The sequence below is a fragment of the Bos javanicus genome, chromosome 1 (assembly GCF_032452875.1).
Source record: "Bos javanicus breed banteng chromosome 1, ARS-OSU_banteng_1.0, whole genome shotgun sequence".
Lineage (NCBI taxonomy): Eukaryota > Metazoa > Chordata > Mammalia > Artiodactyla > Bovidae > Bos > Bos javanicus.
In genome coordinates, this window is record NC_083868.1 from 119,858,881 (window position 1) to 119,886,213 (window position 27,333).

The 27,333-nt window shown below is 40.3% G+C and overlaps 1 long non-coding RNA gene across 1 annotated transcript in view; it reads left to right on the forward strand.

The window, feature by feature from the left end:
* Positions 1-2,567: 2,567 nt before the first annotated feature.
* The window catches only part of LOC133254723 (uncharacterized), a 108,428-nt gene continuing 83,662 nt past the window's right edge, over positions 2,568-27,333 (forward strand). Inside the window, exon 1 of the long non-coding RNA XR_009738752.1 lies at positions 2,568-2,729. This is a non-coding gene — a long non-coding RNA (uncharacterized LOC133254723). The remainder of the gene's footprint in view (positions 2,730-27,333) is intronic.

A 27,333-nucleotide genomic window follows, 5' to 3' on the forward strand; every position in this document is an offset into this window, starting at 1 on the left:
AAAGGAGAAAAGGAAAGATATAAGCATCTGAATGCAGAGTTCCAAAGAATAGCAAGGGGAGATAAGAAAGCCTTCTTCAGCGATCAATGCAAAGAAACAGAGGAAAACAACAGAATGGGAAAGACTAGAGATCTCTTCAAGAAAATCAGAGATACCAAGGGAACATTTCATGCAAAGATGGGCTCGATAAAGGACAGAAATGGTATGGACCTAACAGAAGCAGAAGATATTAAGAAGAGATGGCAAGAATACACAGAAGAACTGTACAAAAAAGATCTTCACCACCCAGATAATCACAATGGTGTGATCACTCATCTAGAGCCAGACATCCTGGAATGTGAAGTCAAGTAGGCCTTAGAAAGCATCACTACGAACAAAGCTAGTGGAAGTGATGGAATTCCAGTTGAGCTAATTCAAATCCTGAAAGATGATGCTGTGAAAGTGCTGCACTCAATATGCCAGCAAATTTGGAAAACTCAGCAGTGGTCTCAGGACTGGAAAAGGTCAGTTTTCTTTCTAATCCCAAAGAAAGGCAATGCCATAGAATGCTCAGACTACCACACAATTGCACTCATCTCACACGCTAGTAAAGTAATGCTCAAAATTCTCCAATCCAGGCTTCAGCAATATGTGAACCGTGAACTTCCTGATGTTCAAGCTGGTTTTAGAAAAGGCAGAGGAACCAGATATCAAATTGCCAACATCCTCTGGATCATGGAAAAAGCAAGAGAGTTCCAGAAAAACATCTATTTCTGCTTTATTGACTATGCCAAAGCCTTTGACTGTGTGGATCATAAGAAACTGTGGAAAATTCTTCAAGAGATGGGAATACCAGACCACCTGACCTTCCTCTTTAGAAATTTGTATGCAGGTCAGGAAGCAACAGTTAGAACTGGACATGGAACAACAGACTGGTTCCAAATAGGAAAAGGAGTATGTCAAGGCTGTATATTGTCACCCTGCTTATTTAACTTAAATGCAGAGTACATTATGAGAAATGCTGGACTGGAAGAAACACAAGCTGGAATCAAGATTGCCGGGAGAAATATCAATAACCTCAGATATGCAGGTGACACCACCCTTATGGCAGAAAGTGAAGAGGAATTCAAAAGCCTCTTGATGAAAGTGAAAGAGGAGAGGGAAAAAGTTGGCTTAAAGCTCAACATTCAGAAAACTAAGATCATGGCATCTGGTCCTATCACTTCATGGGAAATAGATGGGGAAACAGTGGAAACAATGTCAGACTTTATTTTTGGGGGCTTGCAAATCACTGCAGATGATGACTGCAGCCATGAAATTAAAAAACGCTTACTCCTTGGAAGGAAAGTTATGACCAACCTAGGTAGCATATTCAAAAGCAGAGACATTACCTTGCCAACAAAGTTACATCTAGTCAAGGCTATGGTTTTTCCTGTGGTCATGTATGGATGTGAGAGTTGGACTGTGAAGAAGGCTGAGTGCCGAAGAATTGATGCTTTTGAACTGTGGTGTTGGAGAAGGCTCTTGAGAGTCCCTTGGACTGCAAGGAGATCCAACCAGTCCATTCTGAAGGAGATCAGCCCTGGGATTTCTTTGGAAGGAATGATGCTAAAGCTGAAGCTCCAGTACTTTGGCCACCTCATGCGAACAGTTGACTCATTGGAAAAGACTCTGTTGCTGGGAGGGATTTGGGGCAGGAGGAGAAGGGGACGACAGAGGATGAGATGGCTAGATGGCCTCACTGACTCGATGGACGTGAGTCTGAGTGAACTCCGGGAGTTGGTGATGGACAGGGAGGCCTGGCGTGCTGAGATTCATTAGGTTGTAAAGAGTCGGACATGACTGAGTGACTGATCTGATCTGATCTGAAGCTCTGTGGTGACTAGGACAGTACCTATGGAAACCTGAATGGCTGGGGGTGGCTGGGATGACAGGACATGGTGTATATCTGGGGCCTTTGTTCTGGCTGGTCACTGGGCTCCTTTGTAGTTCTTGTTACATCTGCTGAGTGTGGATATATGACAGCTTCACTCACTGTCTGATACTTGGGCTGGTACAATGAGAACAGTGGGGGCTGGGCCACCCTTATTATGCCGCCTCTCCACGTGGAGACGTAGTTAGGTAGTTAGAATAGGAAAAAGGAGTCCAAAATGGCAGTGGCTAAAACACAAAGAAAGGAAAAGCCCTTGAAAATGGAACAAAAGAAAACCCACTGACCAGATTGAAAACTTAAGGTGAAATAAACACACCCCCTTCTTGGTTAGCCCAATTTGCATAGAACAGGCTCAAGGAGGCAAGGAGACAAACGTATAAAATGAAGAAAGCAAGACAGATTGAGTCCTCTCCTTTGGGGTCAGCCTGCCCTCACGCTTCCAGGGTGTACTTTCCTTTGCTTGCCTAATAAAACTCTGAGCTGTAACTGAGCTGTAACACCAGTCTGCCATTTCAAATCTTTGCTGTGGTGAGACAGAACCAAGGAAATTACACATTCCCCTGACATTTCTGGTGCTGTGACTCAGACTTAACCTGACTGAAACAACCCCAGCTTGCCCCACCCCCAGCAAGGCGGAGGCCAAGCACAGCAGAAACCCAACTCGGCAAAAGCTCCAGTGGTGGAAGGTGAACACGAAGAATACCCAGTACAGTGGATGTGACTAGAAGCCCAGTGTGCTGGAAACTGGGACAGCAAAAAAAACTTGGCAGAAAGCTCACACAGCTCAGTCTCAGATTCCAGAAGACCTCCGGATAAGGTAGGAGGTCCTCGTTCCTATGGCTAGAAGGATATATGGCTAACAAAATCTTAATTCCTTTGTAATCTCTCCTTCCTTGTTTCCTCAAACCCTCTGAGAACAGGTGAGCAGCAGTGGGTGCAATTGAGGGACTCTGGCAGGGGCTAGTCCCCAGTGTGTCCCAAAGGCTCTGCTATCCACTGTGCCTTAGTATTTGTTGCCCAAGCATGTGGGGGTTCTTATGTCCTTAATCTTCTTTGTGCCAAGGATCAGACCAATGAAAACTGTGAGTACAGGTCAGGTATTTAGCAGATTTTCCAGAAGGTTATGAAAGGGATTTTTCCACACATTTTTTTCCACTGCTTTTTCCTCCCATCCTTCAGTACCTCTCTCCATCTATGCCACAACTTACAAAATATTGGGCAGGCCATCATTTTTCCATTTCTGAAAGTTGTGTTTGAAACTGTTTACCTAAGACAGATTCAAACCCACATGGCAGGGACACTGTGCTATGCTTAGTCACTCAGTCACATCTGACTGGGACTTGAGCCTGGCCAAAGCCCACAGTGCCTAGTTTCAGGACCTAATGAAGCTCAGGTTCTTGATGTCTTAGTGCAAAAAATTCAGTGAGGGACACAGTGATAGGTTCAGTTCAGTTAAGTTCAGTCACTCAGTCGTGTCCGACTCTTTGCGACCCCATGAATCACAGCACACCAGGCCTCCTTGTGCATCACCATCTCCTGGAGTTCACTCAGACTCACATCCATCGAGTCGGCCATGCCATCAAGCCATCTCATCCCCTTTTCCTCCTGCCCCCAATCCCTGGCAGCATTAGAATCTTTTCCAATGAGTCATCTCTTCACATGAGGTGGCCAGAGTATTGGAGTTTCAGCTTTAGCATCATTCCTTCCAAAGAACACCCAGGGCTGATCTCCTTTAGAATGGACTGGTTGGATCTCCTTGCAGTCCAAGGGACTCTCAAGAGTCTTCTCCAACACCACAGTTCAAAAGCACCAATTCTTCAGTGCTCAGCTTTCTTCACAGTCCAACTCTCACATACATATATGACCACTGGAAAAACCATAGCCTTGACTAGACGGACCTTTGTTGGCAAAGTAATGTCTCTGCTTTTCAATGTGCTATCTAGGTTGGTCATAAGTTTTTTTCCAAGGAGTAAGTGTCTTTTAATTTCGTGGCTGCAATCGCCATCTGCAGTGATTTTCGAGCCCCCCAAAATAAAGTCTGACATTGTTTCCACTGTTTCCCCATCTATTTGCCATAAAGTGATGGGACCAGATGCCATGATCTTCGTTTTCTGAATGCTGAGCTTTAAGCCAACTTTTTCACTCTCCACTTTCACTTTCATCAAGAGGCTTTTGAATTCCTCTTCACTTTCTGCCATAAGGGTCGTGCCATCTGCGTATCTGAGGTTATTGAGATTTCTTCCGGCAATCTTGATTCCAGCTTGTGCTTCTTCCAGTCCAGTATTTCTCATGATGTACTCTGCACAGAAGTTAAATAAGCAGGGTGACAATATACAGCCTTGACGTACTCCTTTTCCTATTTGGAACCAGTCTATTGTTCCATGTCCAGTTCTAAGTGTTGCTTCCTGATCTGCATACAAATTTCTCAAGAGGCAGGTCAGGTGGTCTGGTATTCCCATCTCTTGAAGAATTTTCCACAGTTTCTTGTGATCCACACAGTCAAAGGCTTTCGCATAGTCAATAAAGCAGAAATAGATGTTTTCTGGAACTCTCTTGCATTTTTGATGATCCAGCGGATGTTGGCAATTTGATGTCTGATTCCTCTGCCTTTTCTAAAACCAGCTTGAACATCTGGAAGTTCACGGTTCATGTATAGCTGAAGCCTGGCTTGGAGAATTTTGAGCATTACTTTACTAGCATGTGAGATGAGTGCAATTGTGCAGTAGTTTGAGCATTCTTTGGAATTGCCTTTCTTTTCAATTGGAATGAAAACTGACCTTTTCCAGTCCTGTGGCCACAGGACAGTGAAAGGTTAAGAGGTAGCTTTGTTCGGATTCAGAGAGTGGCACACTCCACAGAGGGTGAGTGCAAAGGCCATGGAATGTGGTGTGGTTAGTTTTTTATGGGCTGGGTAATTTCATATGCTAATGATCAGGAGGATCATTCCAACAATTGGGGAACCACCCACTCCTTGGTCTTTTGACAGTGCCTTGGAACTGTCGTGGCACCTCTGGGTGTGTCATTTAGCTTGCAAATTGAGGATCAAGGTTTAGTTGAATTTCACTTGTCATCTTGGACCCATTTGATTTTAATTGGTTTATGTTATGCCCTTGGGCTATGTCATTCTTTCAAAAGTTGTGCCCTGCCTCCTTCCATCCTGTTACATGCTCTTTTCCTGAGCCCTGTCCGGCCCACAGTGTTGCCGCTACAATCTCCTGGTGGGAAAAACAGACAATAGCTGGCCCTCGGGAGGAAGACAATGTATAATATCCAATCCCTCTAGAGATTCAGGCCTTCATCTTTCATGTTTCCCACAACAGGTGTGACAACAGCAACTCTCAGTGAACCCACTAGGGCAGGTGACAGGCACACAATGCCTGCTAGAAGTCCATCTGGTGGTGGCATCCTACAAGGGCAGTTGGGCTTCCAGGGATAATGTTTGCCACTTTGGATAGCCCTACAGGCTGCTACCTGCATATTTAGTGCTGGCGGCTACCCCACGTCCGAGGTCAGGGGCAGAAGCCGGGAGGACCCTATGCCCGAGAAGAGGTGGCCAAGAGGAGTTACCCCACATCCGAGGTCAGGGGAAGCAGCCGAGAGTGCCAGGCTGCGAGGGCGCAGGAAGGGCCGAGAGGAGCTAACCCACGCCCAAGGCCAGGGGCGGCGGCCGGGAGGAGCAACCCCACCTCCAAGGAGCCGTGGCTGCGCGGGCGCAGGAAAGCCTAGAGGATCTATTCCACGTTCAAGGTCAGAAGGGGCGGCAGTGAGGAGATGCCCCTCATCCTAGGTAAGGAGCAGCGGCTGCGTTTTGCTGGAGCAGCCGTGAGGAGATACCCCACGTCCAAGGTAAGAGAAACCCAAGTTAAGACGGTAGGTGTTGCAAGAGGGCAGACACACTGAAACCATACTCACAGAAAACTAGTCAATCTAATCACGCTAGGACCACAGCCTTGTCTAACTCAACGAAACTAAGCCATGCCATGTGGGGCCACCCAATATGGAGGGTCATGGTGAAGAGGTCTGACAGAATGTGGTCCACTGGAGAAGGGAATGGCAAACCACTTGAGTATTCTTGCCTTGAGAACCCCATGAACAGTATGAAAAGGCAAAATGATAGGATACTGAAAGAGGAACTGCCCAGGTCAGTAGGTGCCCAATATGCTACTGGAGATCAGTGGAGAAATAACTCCAGAAAGAATGAAGGGATGGAGCCAAAGCAAAAGCAATACCCAGTTGTGGATGTGACTGGTGATAGAAGCAAGGTCCGATGCTATAAAAAGCAAGATGGCATAGGAACCTGGAATATCAGGTCCATGAATCAAGGCAAATTGGAAGTGGTCAAACAAGAGATGGCAAGAGTGAACGTCGACATTCTAGGAATCAGCGAACTAAAATGGATTGAAATGGGTGAATTTAACTCAGATGACCATTATATCTACTACTGTGGGCAGGAATCCCTCAAAATAAATGGAGTAGTCGTCGTGGTCAACAAAAGAATCCGAAATGCAGTACTTGGCTGCAATCTCAAAAACGACAGAATGATCTCCGTTCATTTCCAAGGCAAACCATTCAATATCACAGTAATCCAAGTCTATGCCCCAACCAGTAATGCTGAAGAAGCTGAAGTTGAACGGTTCTATGAAGACCTACAAGACCTTTTAGAACTAACACCCAAAAAAGATGTTCTTTTCATTATAGGGGACTGGAATGCAAAAGTAGAAAGTCAAGAAACACCTGGAGTAACAGCCAAATTTGGCCTTGGAATATGGGATGAAGCAGGGCAAAGACTAATAGAGTTTTGCCAAGACAATGCACTGGTCATAGCAAACACCCTCTTCCAACAACACAAGAGAAGACTCTACACATGGATATCACCAGATGGTCAACACCGAAATCAGATTGATTATATTCTTTGTAGCCAAAGATGGAGAAGCTCTATACAGTCAACAAAAACAAGACCAGCAGCTGACTGTGGCTCAGATCATGAACTCCTTATTGCCAAATTCAGACTGAAATTGAAGAAAGTAGGGAAAACCACTAGACCATTCAGGTATGACCTAAATCAAATCCCTTATGATTATACAGTGGAAGTGAGAAATAGATTTAAGGGACTAGATCTGATAGATAGAGTGCCTGATGAACTATGGACAGAGGTTCATGACATTATGCAGGAGACAGGGATCAAGACCATCTCCGTGGAAAAGAAATGCAAAAAAGCAAAATGGGTGTCTGAGGAGGCCTTACAAATAGCTGTGAAAAGAAGAGAAGCGAAAAGCAAAGGAGAAAAGGAAAGATATAAGCATCTGAATGCAAAATCCCAAAGAATAGCAAGAAGAGATAAGAAAGCCTTCTTCAGCAATCAATGCAAAGAAATAGAGGAAAACAACAGAATTGGAAAGACTAGAGATCTCTTCAAGAGAATTAGAAATACCAAGGGAACATTTCACACAAAGATGGGCTTGATAAAGGACAAAGATGGTATGGACCTAACAGAAGCAGAAGCTATTAAGAAGAGGTGGCAAGAATACACAGAAGAACCGTACAAAAAAGATCTTCATGACCCAGATAATCACAATGGTGTGATCACTGACCTAGAGCCAGACATCCTGGAATGTGAAGTCAAGTGGGCCTTAGGAAGCATCACTATGAACAAAGCTAGTGGAGGTGATGGAATTCCAGTTGAGCTATTTCAAATCCTGAAAGATGATGCTGTGAAAGTGCTGCACTCAATATGCCAGCAAATGTGGAAAACTCAGCAGTAGCCACAGGACTGCTTAGGCTCCAGATTGCTCTGCTGGGAACTGTCTGAGGCCGGCTCTGGGTTGTGTGCACTTCCCAGGTGTAAGCCACTCAGGTTCAGGTACTCGGGTAGTCCTCAGAGGTGCAGACTCGGTTGGGCCTGCGTTTTGTGCCCTTCCCAGGTCCGAGCAGCTGAGGTTACCAGGTGTTTGGTGAGCACAGTCACTGCAACTTATGGCCTCCGCCGTCCCTGCCGTTTGGTGTTCTGGATGTACCCTACAGCACACCTTCTTAGGCGGATGTTGACCCTCTAGAATCCCAAGAAGTCTTAGTTAGCAATGAAGCCTGCTTGCAGTTTGGTAGATAATGCGTCTCTGGGGCCGCGATTGTCCCCTTCCAGCTCTGGCTGCCTGTCACTGGAGGGGGATTGTCTGCAGCTAGCTAGCTCTGCTTAGTCCTGATGGTTTCTTAGGTTAGGGCTTTTTGCGTGGTAGCTATCCCACAGTCTGGTTTGCTAGCCCAAGTTAGTTCCCTCAGATTGCCCTCAGGGCATTCAGGCCTGGTCCTTACTCTAAGCAATGCAGCCTGCACCTCCCTGCCCTGCCCCCGCTTGCTAGTGGCAGATGCAGGCGTCTGGGCTGCTTCTCTGCTAGGGGAGTTACTGTTGGGCACGTAATCTGTGGGTTTTAATTATTTATTTATTTTTCCTCCTGGTTATGTTGCCCTCTGTGGTTCCAAGGCTCGCCACAGACTCAGCAGTGCGAGTGTTTCCTGGTGTTTGGAAACTTCTTTTTTAAGACTCCCTTCCCTGTACGGAGCTCCGTCCCTATCTCTTTTGTCTCTCTTTTTGTCTTTTATATGTTTTCCTACCTCCTTTTGAAGACAATGGTCTGCTTTTCTGGGTGCCTGATGTCCTCTGCTGGCATTCAGATGCTGTTTTGTGGAATTTACTCAGCGTTCAAATGTTCTTTTGATGAATTTGTGGGGGAGAAAGTTGTCTCCCTGTCCTATTCCTCCACCATTTTAGGACCACCTCCTCCTCTCTTCTTTTGTTTCAAAGGATGTGAACATTAGGTGACTTATTATACTAAATTGAACTGGGAAATTTTTTTTCTCCCAAAATTGGATAAATACCTAACATTAGCCAACCAATTCTTTATGATTAGGAATAAAATAGGCCCTGTCTGAGGAGATACACTGCAGTATCATCTGATGTAGTCATTTTATTTCTCTTTATACTTTTATTGTGTTTTATACACAGATAATATATGTATCTCTTGATTTGCTTTGTTAGAGACTGTAAATGAAACTTCAGAAAACCATCTTGAAAATCAGAGTGAAACAAGAGTTGGAAACATTTTTTTCCTCCTTATCATCATTGTTGCTTTCAGTTGAATAAATGTACATTTCTTGCTGACTGCAGAAAAAGCCATTAAAAAGCTGTTCCCAGCTAAAAGGTTTCAACACATAGGGAATTATATCACTTGTTTTATTCCACCCCCACCCCTTAGCAGAGACAGACGTGCTTATAAGAGCCAAATCAAAGAACATTTGTTTGAATGATCTGTAATCAGCACTGCTGTTGTCCATGGAAGCTGTGAACAGTTCTACCCCCTTTAAATCCTTGTACCTGGAAAACTGCATGTATTGCTTTCAGTTTAAGCACAAATACTGTAATGATAATATTAAAATAAAATAATGGATAGCTATCATATTAATAAGTCTTTCAACTGTGAATGTAATATGGTGATTAAAAATGCAATATAAATAACAAATATCAAATGCAAATAGTAGGAATTAAACAAACAACAAAAAATCTATTATCAGTGCTGAGCTGCCACAGCCTCAAGTGGTGAGATGGCAGAGTGCTAGAAATCAGTTGAATTAGTCCACAATGGTTTCCTCTGAACTGCACAATTTCCTGATAGAAAAATTCAGGTCGATATCTCTATCATCTCATTTGTGACACATTGCTTGAATTCTAACTTTAACATAAGGGAAAGAATTTTACAAACTGGTATATTTCTAAATGTGATTAATTTACTCAGCATAAGCAAATATTTAACTTTAGGTTGTTAGTTCTGTTTTTAAAACTTTTTATTTTATATTAGGCTATAGCTAGTTAACAATGTTATAATGGTTTCAGGTGTACAGCAAAGGGACTCAGCTATACATATACATGTATCCATTCTTCCCCCAACTCCCCTCCTATACAGGATACCACATAGCATGTCAGGTCATTTTTACACTCTTCCAGACATGATGCAGAAATAAGTGATTCAAGAAGAACAAATGATACCTGCATGTTCTTTTAGAGTTTACCAAAAAAAAAAAAAACTTTCACCTAAATTCTCATTTCATCTTCACAATAATCTTATGAGATAATTAGTAAGGTGGTCCGGAGAAGGCAATGGCACCCCACTCCAGTACCCTTGCCTGGAAAATCCCATGGATGGAGAAGCCTGGCAGGCTGCAGTCCATGGGGTTGCTAAGAGTCGGGAACGACTGAGTGATTGCACTTTCACTTTTCACTTTCATGCATTGGAGAAGGAAATGGCAACCCACTCCAGTGTTCTTGCCTGGAGAATCCCAGGGTCGGGGGAGCCTGGTGGGCTGCCGTCTATGGGGTCACACAGAGTCAGACATGACTGAAGTGACTTAGCAGCAGCAGCAGCAGCAGCAGTAAGGTGGTCAGAGTCATTACTTTTCAGGGGATAATATATAATTATAATGATAAATGTATAGTATCATATACATTTTTTCCCTGCCAACTTGACCCCATTGAGTCATTTTTTCCCTAAAGGATAGAGACTTTCTTGAAAGTGAACAGTCATCCTTTTGGGATAGTTTCCCTGTTAGATTACTTCTCAGTGTTCAGTAACATTGATGTACACATTGCTATTAAAATACAGTATAAGGAATAAAACCTATAAGCCAGGTATCCAGAAAGAGTTGAATAGCACAAGATTAAGACATACCCCGGTTGCATAAACTTGGCAAGAAATGGGGTATATTTCCACGTAAGGAATTTTCTAAATTAACAATTGCTGCTGCTGCCAAGTAGCTTCAGTCGTGTCCGAGTCTGTGCGATCCCATAGACGGCAGCCCACCAGGCTCCCCTGTCCCTGGGATTCTCCAGGCAAGAATACTGGAGTGGGTTGCCATTTCCTTCTCCAATGCATGAAGGTGAAAAGTAAAAGTGAAGTAGCTCAGTCCTGTCCGACTCTGAGCAACCCCATGGACTGCAGCCTACTGGGCTCCTCTGTCCACGGGATTTTCCAGGAAAGAGTACTGGAGTGGGGTGTCATTGCCTTCTCTGAAATTAACAATAGTTCTTTCTAAATTAGCAATAGTTCTTAGAGATTATGGTTCCACTGAATTTAAAAATGGTAAGGAGAGAAAAGAACTTCTCTGGTGGTCACCAGTAAAGAATCTGCCTGCTGATGTAGGAGACGTGGGTTCATTCCCTGGGTAGGGAAAGTTCCCTGGAGGAGGACATGGCAACCCACTCCAGTATTCATGCCTGGAGAGTCCCATGGACAGAGGAGCCTGGTGGGCTATAGCCCATGGGGTCACAAAGAGTCAGACATGAAGCTACTTAGCATGTAAGAAAAAGAGAACTCAATATCCTCAGTCCTTCACAAATGTATTTAGTGTTATTTGATGTGTTTTTAAAGTTAAATTTTACAGTAAGAAAAGCAGCAGTAGTTTAAATGAGACTAACTACATTGCTCTGACTAAAGTCTTCTTTCATGTGTGTGTGTGAAATTAGAATACTGACCACAATATTTCCCACTCCAGAAAAATAAAATCAAAAGAATGGTAACTGATTGGATTATATAAAAGATGAGTGTGGGTGGAAATGAATGGTTTGGAATTCAGTTTGGTTTGTGTAAGTAAAATTATTTTTCTTAAGTCACAAGAGTCAGCAAAATTTGGTTTGCTTTACCTCCAGTTCCATTTAGAAATAGGAACTGTAAAAATAAGTATTTATAAAATCACACACATGCATATGTGTAAATTAATTACAAAAGGGAGCAAAGTTTTATGAATCTTAAAAGTGGGAGTTAAAAGTTTCAGCTTACTTTAGCTTTATTCAAAACTTCTTTTATGGCATTGTAAAGAAAGAAATGATTCAGGTGTAAACAATTTACAATTAATCACATTTCAAAATGTAAATAGTATCGCTTTTCTTATTTTTTTAAAAAATACAATATTTTGTGACTATTTTAGGGATTATATCAGGGCTATTTCAGGATAATAAATACAAGAAAGGAAGTATGTAGAAGTACCATAGAGAAGAGAGGAAATTACTAATAATCCCACAGTATAAAAATAACTCTGGTAACATTTTGTTATAATTCTTCCAAAACTTCTGTCTCCTATGTTTTGTGATAGTCCCATTGAATCATAAGCTTGGACATTCACAATATAGGGCAGGGCAATAAGATATAGAAACTTAAAGAAGCAGAAGGGAGTCCATAAGAAGTAGCAGCATTTAAAGCTAAGACATGTTTCATGTTATAAATTAAGCCAGAGTTTAAAAGTAGTAGAAGGTATAGTACCATCTGCTCTCATACCAGATGTACCCAGGTAAAAAACTAGAAGGTTTATCTTGTGACTATGACATGTCTGAGAGCATGTAAAGCTTAAGTTAAAGAAAAGCACAAAAGTGCATTACATTTTAAAGGGAGTTATGCTATTATATTACAGTATTCAGTATTTTTAATTTGTAAACCACAGGCCTAATAAATCGATACCTGATTTTATTTTTCAACTAAGTGTAGAGTTTATCAATTTAAGTAAATGAAAGCATATCTCTTTTCTCAAAAGTCTTTATTTAATTTGTTACAACATCTGTTCAGTCTTATGTTTTGAATTTTTGGCCATACAGCATGTAGAAACAGCTCCCTGACCAGGGATTGAACACGCACCCCCTTCATTGGAAGAGGAAGTTGTAACCGTTGGACTGCCAGGAAGTCACAGAAAGCACATCTTTTACAAAGACTGAAAATAGACTCCAACCTTATGACAAGCTCCTAAGCAAATATATAATTCAGTTCAGTTCAGTTCAGTCACTCAGTCATGTCCGACTCTTTGAGATCCCATGAATCGAAGCACGCCAGGCCTCCCTGTCCATCACCAACTCCCGGAGTTCACTCAGACTCATGTCCATCGAGTCAGTGATGCCATCCAGCCATCTCATCCTCTGTCGTCAGGCTTAGTTTTGATATGGCAGTCAGCCAGTCCATTCTTATAGATATCAGGGTCTCTCAGGATCATAGCACTGGGAAAGAATCATCTCATTTGCTAGCTCTGAATCCTCAGAGCCACAGAAAGGAATCTGCCCTCCTTGTTAGGGCTCCAGCTGCCTTTATTCATCCAACTTCAGTCGTACCAGCAAGTGAACCAGCTCGTTTCACTGAATAGGGTTGACCAGCTATACCTTTCACCTTCAACAAAGTGTAGTGTTTTGTGTGTCCTAGAGGAGAGATCACTCATCACTCCTAGATGAGAAATCACTCACCTAGAGCCATACATCCTAGAGTGGGAAGTCAAGTGGGTCTTAGGAAGCATCACTATGAACAAAGCTAGTGGAGGTGATGGAATTCCAGTTGAGCTATTTCAAATCCTGAAAGATGATGCTGTGAAAGTGCTGCACTCAATATGCCAGCAAATCTGGAAAACTCAGCAGTGGCCACAGGACTGGAAAAGGTCAGTTTTCATTCCAATCCCAAAGAAAAAAGGCAATGCCAAAGAATGCTCAAACTACCGCACAATTGCACTCATCTCACATGCTAGTAAAGTAATGCTCAAAATTCTCCAAGCCAGGCTTCAACAGTTCATGAACCATGAAGTTCCAGATGCTCAAGCTGGATTTAGAAAAGGCAGAGGAACCAGAGATCAAATTGTCAACATCCACTGGATCATTGAAAAAGCAAGAGAGTTCCAGAAAAATATCTACTTTTACTTTATTGACTATGCCAAACCCTTTGACTATTGGATCACAACTAACTGTGGAAAATTCTGAAAGAGATGGGAATACCAGACCACCTGACCTGTCCTCTGAGAAATCTGTATGCAGGTCAAGAAGCAACAGTTAGAACTGGACATGGAACAACAGACTGGTTCCAAATTGGGAAAGGAGTACGTCAAGGCTGTATATTGTCATCCTGCTTATTTAACTTATATGCAGGGTACATCATGGGAAATGCCAGGCTGGATGAAGCACAAGCTCGAATCAAGATTGCTGGGAGAAATATCAATTACCTCAGATATGCAGATGATACCCTTATGGCAGAAAGTGAAGAAGAATCAAGAGCCTCTTGATAAAAGTGAAAGAGGACAGTGAAAAAGTTGGCTTAAAACTCAACATTCAGAAAACTAAGATGATGGCATCTGGTCCCAGCATTTCATGGCAAATATATGGGGAAACAATGGAAACAGTGACAGACTTTATTTTTCTGGGCTCCAAAATCATTGCAGATGGTGACTGCAGCCATGAAATTAAAGGACACTTGCTCCTTGGATGAAAAGTTATGACCAACCTAGACAGCATATTAAAAAGCAGAGACTTTACCTTATCAGCAAAGGTCTGTCTAGTCAAAGCTGTGGTTTTTCCAGTAGTCAAGTATGGATGTGAAAGTTGGACTATAAAGAAAATTGAGCACCAAAGAATTGATGCATTTGAACTACAGTGATGGAGAAGACTCTTGAGAGTCCCTTGGACTGCAAGGAGATCCAACCAGTCAATCCTAAAGGAAATCAGTCCTGAATATTCATTGGAAGGCCTGAGGCTGAAGCTGAAACTCCAATACTTTGGCCACCTGATGCAAAGAACCGAGTTATTGGAAAAGACAGTGATGCTGGGAAAGATTGAAGGCAGGAGGAGAAGGGATGACAGAGGCTGAGATGGTTGGATGGCATCACCAATGAGATGACCGTGAGTTTGAATAGGCTCCAGGAGTTGGTGATGGACAGCAAAGCCTGGCCTGCTGCAGTCCATGGTGTCACAAAGAGTCAGACATGACTGAGTGACTGAACCGAGAGGAGAAACTGGGCTCTAATATCACTGTAGATGGTGACTACAGTCATGAAATTAAAAGACAAGACACTTGCTCTTTGGAAGGAAAGCTATGACAAACATAGGTAGCATATTAAAAAGCAGAGATATCACTTTGCCAACAAAGGTCCATATAGTCAAAGCTATGGTTTTTCCAGTAGTTATGTGAGGATGTAAGAGCTGGACCATAAAGAATGTTGAGTGCTGAAGAATTGATGCTTTTGAATTGCGGTGCTAGAGAAGACTTTTAAGAGTCTCTTGGACAGCAAAGAGATCAAGCCAGTCAATCCTAAAGGAAATAAATCCTGAATATTCATTGGAAGGGCTGATGCTGAAGCTCCAATACTTTAGCCATCTGATGTGAAGAGTGACTTGTTGATAAAAACTCTGATGCTTGGAAAGATTGAGAGCAAGAGAAAAGTGAACAGCAGAGAATGAGATGCTTAGATAGCTTCACAGACTCAGTGGACAAGAATTTGAGCAAACTCTGAGAGATAGTGAAGGACAGGGAACCCTGGCGTCCTGCAGTCCATGGGGTTACAAAGAGCTGGATATGATTTAGCAATTGAACAACAACAAGAGGAGGAAACGGAGCATAGTGTGGTCACATGACTTTCCCCATCTTTCGTGCCACAACTGGGCAGATAAATAACTGCATGAGGTCAAATATTGATGAGGCATGAGGTCAAATATTGATCTTACAGGATTATAGGATGGATAGACTACCAGAAAAGAAAGAGCCTTAGGGTATAGCAGAATGTGGTGGCTAGTTTTATAATCAGAGGCAATTTACAATGTAGGAAGTCACTGGTGAAGGTATATTTCAGGGCCTCACAAAAATCCTTTGGACTTGGTTTAAATGCTGGAACTGTGGGAGAATATATCCTGAGTTTTTCCCTAGCAATCCCTTGACTCAAATACATAGTAGAATTAAACATTATAAATGCAAATGATTCTATTAGAAGAGAAAATCTCCATTCTATTATCAAGAAAGCATCTTTTGCCACTGACACTTTTCAAAACTGCTATTCTGAGAGGAGAATGAACTCAGTCCTAAACTCTACAGGTTACAATTTAGTTGCTCCTTTTTACACATTAAAAATGCTATTATCCCTATTTGTGAAAATTGAGTTCTTCAGAGAAAATGTCTCTGCTCATTGGGTAAAATTTACCCCTCCTTTTTGAAATTAATCCTTCCCTGCATCTCTATTCCACTACTGCCTATATAATTAAAGGCTTTGTTCCATTAATTATGCTCTTCCTATTGCATCTATAACATTTTCCTCTTCACAAATTGCATTGATTCTATCTATAAACATGTCTGGTTTCCCTGGCCCTAACAAGCCTTTTCCCACAATCCACTTGAGGGAGTATCTTATGTCTCATCATTTTTTTTTCATCACCACGCTTCTACATAGAATGCTGACTGTCATAGCTTGTTCTTTCTTGTGGCTAGTAAATTTCTTCTAGCTTTAAGACCTGTCACTCCTTAGATCTACTCCTCTAAAGGTCACTGATGCTTGTTAAGCACCAGAACCAAGTCTGTTCTTGGTGAATTATTTGTGGTGTTCAATCCTTTTTATTAAAACCTGCTTCTAATCTCCCTTGGCTTTCATTACCCCACAATCTTGAGTTCTTTTCCTGCTTCTTTGGTGAGTTCATTCCTTGTCAATTGTGTACTTGAAATCTGTAAGAAATCACTCCATTAGGACTTTGCTGGTAGTCCAGTGGTTCAGTCTCTGTGCTTCCAAAGCAGGGGACCCTGGTTCAGTCCCTGGTCGGGGAACTAGATCCTACATACTGCAGCTAAGAGTTCAAATGCCATACCTGAAAGACCCTGAATGCCACGAAAACTGGCACAGCCTAAATAAATAAATGTTTTTTTTAGAAATCACTAATGAAACACTCTTTTATCTTCTTGCTCTCTGTCTTTCTCTGGTAGGTTTAGCCAAACAATTTTCATTTTCAGTTTTATAGAGACACTGCTGAAATCAATATCTTCTATTCTGAACTAGATACACACACAATTCCAGCTCTTCAGGCTACATATGAAACATTAATTTTCCAATTTCCAAGTTCAGATTAGTCTTTTTCTAGACTTCTAACCCATTTGTGTTAATGACTCTTCTATATTCTCAGTAGCTGAAGCTAAAAAATTATTCCCTACTAATGGGATTTACCTGATGGTCCAGTGGCTAAGATTCCAGGCTCCCAAAGCACGGGGCCTGGGTTCTATCTCTGGTCAAGTAACTATTAATAGATCTCACATGCAGTAGGGTCTGCATGCTGCAGCTAAGACTCAGAGCAGCCAAATAAGTAAATAAAAGAAACCATTCCCTATTATATAGGCCCATAATACCTATCTCTCATATCCTTCTTTTCCAATTTTCATTACTTTCCTGGTTAGATGCTCATTTCCCCAAACTGGTCTAAATATTTTGTCAACCACTTGATGAGTCTTTAGGCCACTTTTTTTTAACCTTCCCCGGGCTCCTGTGGTGGCTCAGATGGTAAAGAGCTTGCCTGAAATGTGGGAGACCCATGTTCGATCCCTGGGTTGGGAAGATCCCCTGGAGAAGGAAATGGCAACCCACTCCAGTATTCTTGCCTGGAGAATCCCACAAACAGAGGAGCCTGGTGGTCTATGGTCCATGGGGTTGCAAAGAGTTGAACACGACTGAGTGACTAACACTTGACTTCCCCCAGTTCATCTCAAATGCCACCAGCAGATTAAGTTATCTTAAATGTGACTGCAATCTCTTTATTTTTCTACTGAAAAATTTTCACTGCCCTTCACTGCCTATTGAATTCTTTAAAATCCTCTCATTTTATTGTCTAACATTCCATACAACTCATTCATGAGACTCCTATGACAAATATCATTTTATATCATCTGATATAGCTATTCATGTCTGTCACTTTTATTTTCCTGATAGAATGGAAGCTCTTTAAGAATAAGAATCAAAATTTTTAAGCTGTTTGATCCCTTGACCATACCTAGTACCATATGGCTATACAAAGCAAATATTCAAAAAATTGAAGATATGGATGATGAATATTTTATGCATTTAGAGAACAGATTTTGAATGTAAGCCAAAGAGCATTCAGATATGTTAATTGTCTTATTCAATATCTTAATAAACTTTTGACAGATAAAAACAAATGTATTTTCTTAAGTACCTCATTGCATTCATTCCATACCTAATACTTGAACATAATTTCAACATTTTTAATAATAAGAAAGGAAATTAAAAGAAGACACCTTTTAATATTTTAATAATATTAAATAATTATTAAATTATTTAATAGATAAATAGATAACCCCAGATATTAATGAAAATTCCAAAGTATGATCATTTTATTATACTATTAATAGAAAAATGTTTTGATGTAAATTTATTATATAAATTATGAAAATATAATGTAAAAGCTTTAAAAATTAAAAAATACTCTCTGACCAGAAAATTCACTTCTATGAATATATCCTATTTAAAAAATGATTGTACTCAAGCATTTAGCTTTCAGAATGTTTATTATAGCAATGTCAGGAATATAAAATTGGAAAGGAAAAATGAGAGGCATAAAGATTGAAAGAGAAGAGATGAAACTGTCATTATCTGCTGGTGATATGTTTAGCTGTGTAGATAACCTAAGAGATCAACAGGCAAGTTATTAGTTCTAATGAGAAAATTGATTAAGGTTGCTGAATAGCTAACAAAAATCAATAGACTTTTTCTATGGCAATAAAAATAACTAGCTAGAAAATACAGGAGACAACATTATATCATTTACAAAAGCAAATTAATACAATAGCAAAATGAGTCAAACATTTGTGGGGAAATGATTTAAAGGAATATAAACATATTGTGTCTTACCTTCAGTAAATAAAACATACTACAGTTATGTGTGTGTGCGTGCTAATTTCCTACAGTCACGTCCAACTCTTTGCAACCCTGTGGACTCCTCAAAGGATCAAGCTTCTCTCTCCATGGGATTTTCCAGGCATGAGTACTATAGTGGGTTGCTATGCCTTCTTCCAGGGGATCTTCCCAACCCAGGGATGCCACATGTCTTGTGTCTCCTGCATTGGCAGGCAGATGCTTTACTACTAGTGCTATCTGGGAAGCCCACTACAGTTATAATATGGGCATAATACTGGACACAAGGGGCCCAAGAATAGAGGATTCAGAAATAGACCTGTTTATATGGGAATTGATATGTAAATTGGACAATACAAACCAATAGGGAAAGAAAGATTATTTAGAAGTTGTTGGGAAAACTGGTACACTATATGGGGTGAAAAGTTTGAATCCCTTTCTTATATCATGTGCAAATGTGTATACCATATGGATTAATGACCTAAATATGAAAGATGAAAATTATAAAATTAATAGAAGAATATGTAGAAAAATCCCAGACCCTGAAAGTGAGGAAATCCCTGAAAGTGAGGAACAGCTTTGCATAGAAGACTGCAAACGTACAAATCATAAAGAGAAGAAAATAGTTATTTAGCTACATCAAATTAGAGGCATATTTCAATGAAAGACACAAACAAAAGTAACAGATGGTTGTAGGCGGAGAAAAGGTTTTTAGTATTAAGAACAAGAGGTAAATACATGAAATGTGCAAAGACTTGTCTGAAAATCAAGACAGTAAATTCAGTGTAAAAATGGGCAAAGGATATGAACTGGCAATTCACAGACAGAGGAAACTAAATGCCTAACAAGAATAAGAGATGTTTCAATTCATTAGTAATCAGAGCATACAAATTACAACAACAACGGTGAAACACATCACCCCTATCAAATTGTAGAACTTAGAAAACTGCATAGCATTAAGGATTGTCAGTTACATTGTGAAATAGAGACCTCCCTACACCACTGACTCAGCTGTTGTGAAGCACAGTCTGGTTAGATTTAGTTATACTCCAACAATCTTTAGTCTACGATTCCATTCACAGGCATTTACTCCAGTGATACTCTGGTATAAATCCTTAAAGGGACACATAGGAATATGTTCAGCCCAGCACTGTTTGTGGAAAAGGGGAATTAGAGTCAACATAGAGTATCAGTGAGTCCAGGAATAGATAAATAAATAGAGACATATGAAACTCATAGAATGCATGTGTGCATGCTCAGTCGCTTCAGACATGTCTGACTCTTTGCACACTATGGACTGTAGCCCACCAGGCTCCTCAGTCCATGGGATTCTCTAGGCAAGAATACTGGAGTGGTTTGTCATGTCCTTTTCCAGGGGATCTTCCTGACCCAGGGATCAAACTCGCACCTACTGCATTGCAAGATTCTTTACTGAGTGAGCCACCATGGAAACCCATCTTATAGAATACTACACAGTAATTAGAAGCCACACAGCCATATACATAGCTGTAAAACAATGATGTTAAGGGTTGAGGATAGACTTTTTAACACTATGCCATTTATGTATATTAATTACTATATATTTCATAAGGATGAAGATGTATCTCAGTATATATAAGAAAATGCATTAGAGTGAGTACAATGGGGAAAAGGGGTTAAAACAGAATTAACTATAAAGTAAAAATAAATATATATTAAAAAAAAACAAAAGAGAAGTTTTGTGGGCACTGGCTGGGCCAATGAACTATGAATGGAGGAATGTGATCAGCTTAAGTTTCTACTTCAGGTGTTGTGTAATAAAGAATTTGGTCATTGCTTCTGGGTCCTAGAAGTTAACCTCTAAACTTTTGATATTTCCCAAGTGACGAGGGTATATGTTATGCATGGTGGACAGTTTATGCTGATGAGATAACTCTGGATGAGGGCTGGCCATGGCAGGAAGATCGACCACATGATTAAATGGTTAGATCTTCAAGCTTTATGACATGAGTCTGGGATGAGAAGGTGGCTGCAGATGGAGTTTGATCCCATGACTAACTATTCAAGTAATCATACCCATCTTGTGAAATCCCAATAAAACACAGGTAAATTTCCCTGGTCAGGAATACTTTGTGTTTTGTCACACATGGGTATGCCTGAGGGTAATGCAACCTCATGGATGATGGAAACTTTTCATTTGGTGCCTTCCAAGACTTGTCTTTATGCATTGTTTCCTTTGGCTGGTTCTGATTTGTATTGTTTTGCTAAAATAAAACTGTAGTACCTGTAGCTCTTTCTTGAGTTGTGTAAGACATTCTGGGAAATTGTGGAAAGTGGGGGATTGGTTAGTGGGGATTCCCAAATTTGTAGCCAGCTGGTCAAGAGTGGAGTGGCGTGGATAACCTTGAACTTGTGGCTCTTTTCAGAAGTGAGGGCATTCTTGTGGAGGAGTATGCCCTTCACCTGTGACGTTTGGCCTAACCCAGGTTGTTGGTGACAGAAGGCATCACAGATGTATACAATGAAACCATCTAAATACTTAAAATAGGTTATCGATGAAATAGATAGAATATCTTATTTCATTCAGCATTCAGATGATCCATATTATACTTTCTTTTCCAGCTTTATTGAGATAATATTGACATAAACTATGTAAGCTTAAAGTGTACAACATAATGATTTGATGCACACGTATTTTGTCAAATGATTACTTTGATAAGGTAGGTTTATATCTCCATCCCTCCCTTAATTAAAGTTTATTTTTTGTGATAATAGATTTTAAGATTTACTGTCTCAATACTTTTCAAATACATAACACAATATTGTTAATTATAGTCACCATGCTGTACTTTAGATCGTTAAAATTTATTTATCTTATAGTTAGATGTTTGTGCCCTTTAATCAGTATCTCCCCGTTTTCCCCACCCCAGCCCCTGGCAACCACTATTCTACTTATTTTTTTTTTAATTTGGCTTTTTGAAATTCCACTTGTAAGTGATGTTATACAGTATTTGTCCTTCTCTGTTTTACCTGTTTTATTTAGCATAATGCCTTCAAGATCCATCCATGTTGTTGCAAAAGGCAGGCTTTTTTTTATTGCTGAATGGCATTCTATTGTTTTGAGGGAATATTCCATTAGGTTTTTATGTTTTGACATTCTACACTTTCTTTATCCATGCATCTGTTGATGGATCCTTAGATTGTTTCTATGTCTTGACTATTGTGAATAATGCTGCAATGAACATGGGTTTACAGTTATTTCTTCAAGATAGTGATTTCATTTCTTTCACATATCCTAACCCAGAAGTGGGATTGCTGGGATATATGGTAATTTTAATTTTTTTTTTGAGGAAACTCCATGATGTTTTCCATGGTTGTTGCACAAATTTACATTCCTACCAACAGTGCACAAGTATTCCATTTTCTTCATATTTTCACCAGTGTGTGTTATCTCATCACTTTGATAATAACCATTCTGAGAGTTTTGAAGTAGTATCTCACTGTGATTTTGATTTTCATTTCCCTGATGACTAGTGACTTGGAGGAACTTTTCATGTAGCTCTTGGCCATATATGTGTCTTCTCTGGAAAAAATGTCTATTCAAATCTTTGTCCTTTTTTAATCATATTATTTTTTGCTATTGATTTTATGAGTTCCTGATATATTTTGGATATTAACTCCTGATCAGGTGGCTCGCAAATATTTTATTCCTTTTGTAGGTTGCCTTTCTAGATAGAAAGATACCTTAAAACACCATTGTAAATATACTAAATGACAAAAACAGAATGAAATATTGCGGTTAGCTCTATTTTGTTAAAAAACACACATGTATCTTTTGTGACAGGTTATGAAATTATTTTTCCTTTTTACTTTTGCTACTTTCTAATTTTACTCCAATAAACCTATAGAATTTTCTAAGAATAAAATTCAATTCTCTGAATTTTTAGAATTACATTATTATAAGAAAATCCACATTATTTTATAATTTTATAACATGTTTCTTTTCCCATAAGTTGACTGTGGCTAAGGTAAATACTAGCAAGGTCCTTTGATGAACTCTAAGCTCCTCTGAAACATCTGTTGGCTGGTTGCAGCTCAGCTTCGGACCCTTGCTTGCTTGTCTGCTATCAAGCATTCTGGACTTGTGATGTGGTCCTCAGCATTTGAACTTTAATCTTAATGTCTCAGCAGAGACCTGGCTCTCAGCTCTCAGACCTTCTGCTTAAGGTGTACTCTGGCAGTGTGAGTGATTGTATCTTTCAGGTGGTATGAGAGACAAGAGTCCTTGGAAAAAGTTCTGTCTATCCAAGTCCCCCAGTCAAGGTCTATAAGGAAAAAGGGCAAGATTTCATTCTTTTTTTATGGCTGAGTAGTACTCCATTGTATATATACGTATGTGCTGTCCTATGCTGTGCTAAGTCACTTCAGTCATCTAACTCTGTGTGACCACATGCGGCTTAAAGAACCCACCTGCCAATGCAGGAGACATAAGAGATGCATATTTGATCCCTGGGTCAGGAAGATCCCCTGAAGAAGGAAATGGCATCCCACTCCAGTATTCCTTTCTGGAAAATCCCATGGACAGAGGACCCTGGCAGGCTACAGTCCATGCGGTCACACAGAGTTGGATGACTGAAGCGACTTAGTGCAGCATAGGACAGCACATATGTATACATACATTGGAGTACTACTCAGCCATAAAAAAAGAATGAAATCTTGCCATTTGTAACAACAAGAATGGACTTCAAGGGTATTCTGCTAAGTGAAAAAAAGTCAGAAAGAGAAAGACAAATACTGTATGATATCACTTATATGTGGAATCTAACAGTAAAATAAACTAGTGAATATACCAAAAAAGGAAACAGACTCAAAGACATAGAGAACAAACTAGTTGTTACTAATGGGTAGAGGGGAGGGAAGAGGGGCCAAATTGGGGTGAGATTGAGAGTTATTTACTACTTTGTGTAAAATAAGCTACAAGCATATACTGTACAACTCAAGGAATATAGCCAATATTTTTATAATAATTATAAATGGAGCATAACCTTAAAAATTTTGAATCACTATATTAAACACCTGCAACTTAGATAATATGGTACATCAACTACACTTCAATTTGAAAAAAAAGAAAAGCAAGCTAAAATATAAGACATCAGATATGGAATCATTTTTCCCTTCTGCATTTTTTACCTTAAACATGAATTTGTCTCTTAAAGAGTCCTCTTCACACATAACTATGTATAGGCTAATTATACCTCAGGTTTTATGAATATTTTTGTTCCCTCATACACTAAGAACTTTCATATATGTGGTTGCTCAGTCCCTCAGTCACGTCCAAATCTTTGCCACCCTGTGGACTCTGTCCATGGGGTTTTCCAGGTAAGAATATGGGAGTAGATTGCCATTTCTTCTTTGAGGGAATATTCCCAACTCAGGGATCAAACCTGCATCTCCTGCATTGGCAAGAGGATTTTTTTTTTCACCACTGCACAACCTTTCATACAGTATTTCAAATGATGATAGTCTGTGGTCTCTAAAGTATAAGGTTTAAAGTATTAATCTTCAGGTCATATTTTTTTGAATAGTAATATTGAAAGGATTTCATGGAATGCCTATATGTAGTGCTTACATTATTTAATTTAAAAGGACAAATATATGCACCTCATTTTCTTATCTCTAAGAAATCACTTTCTAAAGAAATTATGTGAGAATACAGTCTATTCAAGGTTATGGTTTTTCTAGCTGTCATGTATGGATGTGAGAGTTGGACCATAAAGAAGGCTGAGCATCAAAGAATTGATGCTTTTGAACTCTGGCATTGGAGAAGGCTCTTAAGAGCCCCTTGGACTGCAAGGAGATCAGACCAGTTAATCCTAAAGGAAATCAACCCTGAATATTCATTGGAAGGACTGATGGTGAAGCTGAAGCTCCAATACTTTGGCCACCTGATGGGAAGAAGTGACTCTTTGGAAAAGACCCTGATGCTGGGAAAGATTGAAGACAGGAGGAGAAGGGGATGACATAGGATGAGATGGTTGGATAGCATCACTGACTCAATGGACATGAGTTTGGGCAAACTCTTGGAGATGGTGAGAGAACAGGGCAGCCTGGTGTGCTGCAGTCCAAGGGGTTGCAAAGAGCTGAACATGACTGAGCAACTGAACAACAATAATAGTCTAGAGGAGTGAGCTTGTGCTGTAACTGGAAATTTTAGACTGCATTTCTTGTTTTAACATTTCTTGTTAAAACAATGCTCTTGTTTTAGCAGAATGAAGATGGAGCACAATATTTTTAATAAGAAAATGATGTTGGCAAAACTTTTTCCTCTGAATTCTTCCCTTTGTTAGCTATTAAACTAGTAATGATAATGAGCACTTTGCGAGGTTCTGTGGGGAGTCACTAGGAAGAAAGTCTCATTGCCCACCCAGAAGGGGATAATGGTCATTTTTATTTTAAATGGCTTACATGCTGCCTGAGACAAATAGCTCCCCTTATGTCCCCATGGGTGAACTGATTTAGTCTGAATACATGAGGACCCAGGAACTCTTTTTAATGAGAGACTTTTTTCCTTCTATGTTTTCTTTTTATGCACCACTCCCCCATCCCTAGCCACATACATTTTCTTTCCTATTCAGTTCATTCTGCTTCAGGAAGGTATGTATGGAGAAAGAGAAAGGAGCCTTGAAGGGGACAAAGGTGCTCATCAGAAAGTGTACAAAGCTGTACTCTAATTTTTATATCTCTAAATCAGTATTTGGCCAATATCAGTAACTCAATACTGTAGCTATATAAATTTTTTCTTGATATGGTTCATCATTCTTTAAAACCACCAATACCCTTAATTCACTGACTCAACAACCTTTTCACTGTCACTTGACCCTTTATGAACCTTAGATTCTATAATCTACTATTATAAGCATTTTCTTGCATGGGCTTCTTGCTAGTTTCTGCCAAACAGTATCTGACCAGCAAAATCCTATCTATAGTTAAAATAATTATTAATCTTTTATCTACAGAACTGAGTGTTGCTGGAGAAAAACATGTAGAGACTTACATTAAATTCGTGACCACTAGCCTCAAGTGAGACCTTAGTGCTTGCTGTCCAATAGACAATCCTATTAGACGTTTCCATAGACAGCTCATTTTCCATTGCCCCTTAGATAATGATTTCACATATTTCCTTTTTCTTAAAATCTTCAATGCTTTCTACTTCTCTACAACATCAGAAAATTACTTATCTTTTTAGACTGTTCAGTTCAGTTAGTTCAGTCACTCAGTCATGTCTGACTCTTTGTGACTCCATGAACCGTAGCACGCCAGGCCTCCCCGTTCATCACCAATTCCCGGAGTCCACCCAAACCCATGTCCATTGTGTCAGTGATGCCATCCAACCATCTCATCTTCTGTTGTCCCCTTCTCCTCCTGCTCTCAATCTTTCTCAGCATTAAGGTCTTTTCAAATGAGCCAGTTCTTCACATCAGGTGGCCAAGTATTGGAGTTTCAGCTTCAACATCAGTCTTTCCAATGAACACCCAGGACTGATCTCTTTTAGAATGGACTGGCTGGATCTCCTTGCAGTCCAAGGGACTCTCAAGAGTCTTCTCCAACACCACAGTTCAAAAGCATCAACTCTTCGGCGCTCAGCTTTCTTTATAGTCCAACTCTCACATCCATACATGACTACTCGAAACATCATAGCCTTGACGAGATGGACTTTTGTTGGCAAAGTGATATCTCTGCCTTTTAATATACTGTCTAGGTTGGTCATAAATTTCCTTCCAAGGAGGAAGACTGAGAAAATATTAATAGAAGCAATCAAGAATATCCATCTGCTGCCATCGTTCTGTTTGCCAAATATCCAGCATCCACACCCACGAATACCTTCTTTTTTGTTATATGTATGAACTACTTGTTTTCTTGAAAGTGAAATTGTGTTAGTCACTCAGTCATGTCTGACTCTTTGTGACCCAATGGACTGTAGCCTATCAGGCCCCTCTGTCCATGGAAGTCTCCAGGCAAGAATACTGGAGTGGGTAGCCATTCCCTTCTGTAGGGGATCTTCCTGACCCAGGGATCAAACCTGGGTCTTCTCTATTGTAGGCAGATTCTTTACCATCTGAGCCAGCAGGGAAACCCTGGTACTCAAAGTACTCAAAGATTTCACATCTGCATTGTTCTTCTCTCCTGAGTTATCAATTTTCCATCACTACAGGATAATTTCCCTCAGCTAGCAAACATGGGGCACTCTCTGAGCTTGAACTCACATCTCTTTCCAGTCATGGCCTCATTTCTCTCCCCTTCCCTTTACTGAAAAAACTTCTGGAAAAGATTGTCCAAATGCTATATTCTAAACCTTCCATTTGATCTTCCCTGGTGACTCAGATGGTAAAGAATCTGCCTAAAATGCAGGAGACCAGGGTTTGATCCCTGGGTAGGGAAGATCCCCTGGAGAAGGGAATGGCAACCCTAGTATTGCCAAAGGAATGGCAACTCTAGTATTCTTGCCTGGAGAATCCCATGGACAGAGGAGCCACGAGGGCTACAGTCCATGGGGTTACAAAGAGTTGGACATGACTGAGTGACTAAGGCCAAACCTTCTATTCACTCTTAAAAACTTATTTTAGTGTGACACAAGCACTTAGGCAAAACACTGCAGAAAACACAATGTAGATGAATAATGTATGGGAACACTTATAAGGGAACAACTCCTATAATCATCACTAAAGATAAGAAATAGAACATAGTCAGCATCCCAGTAACCT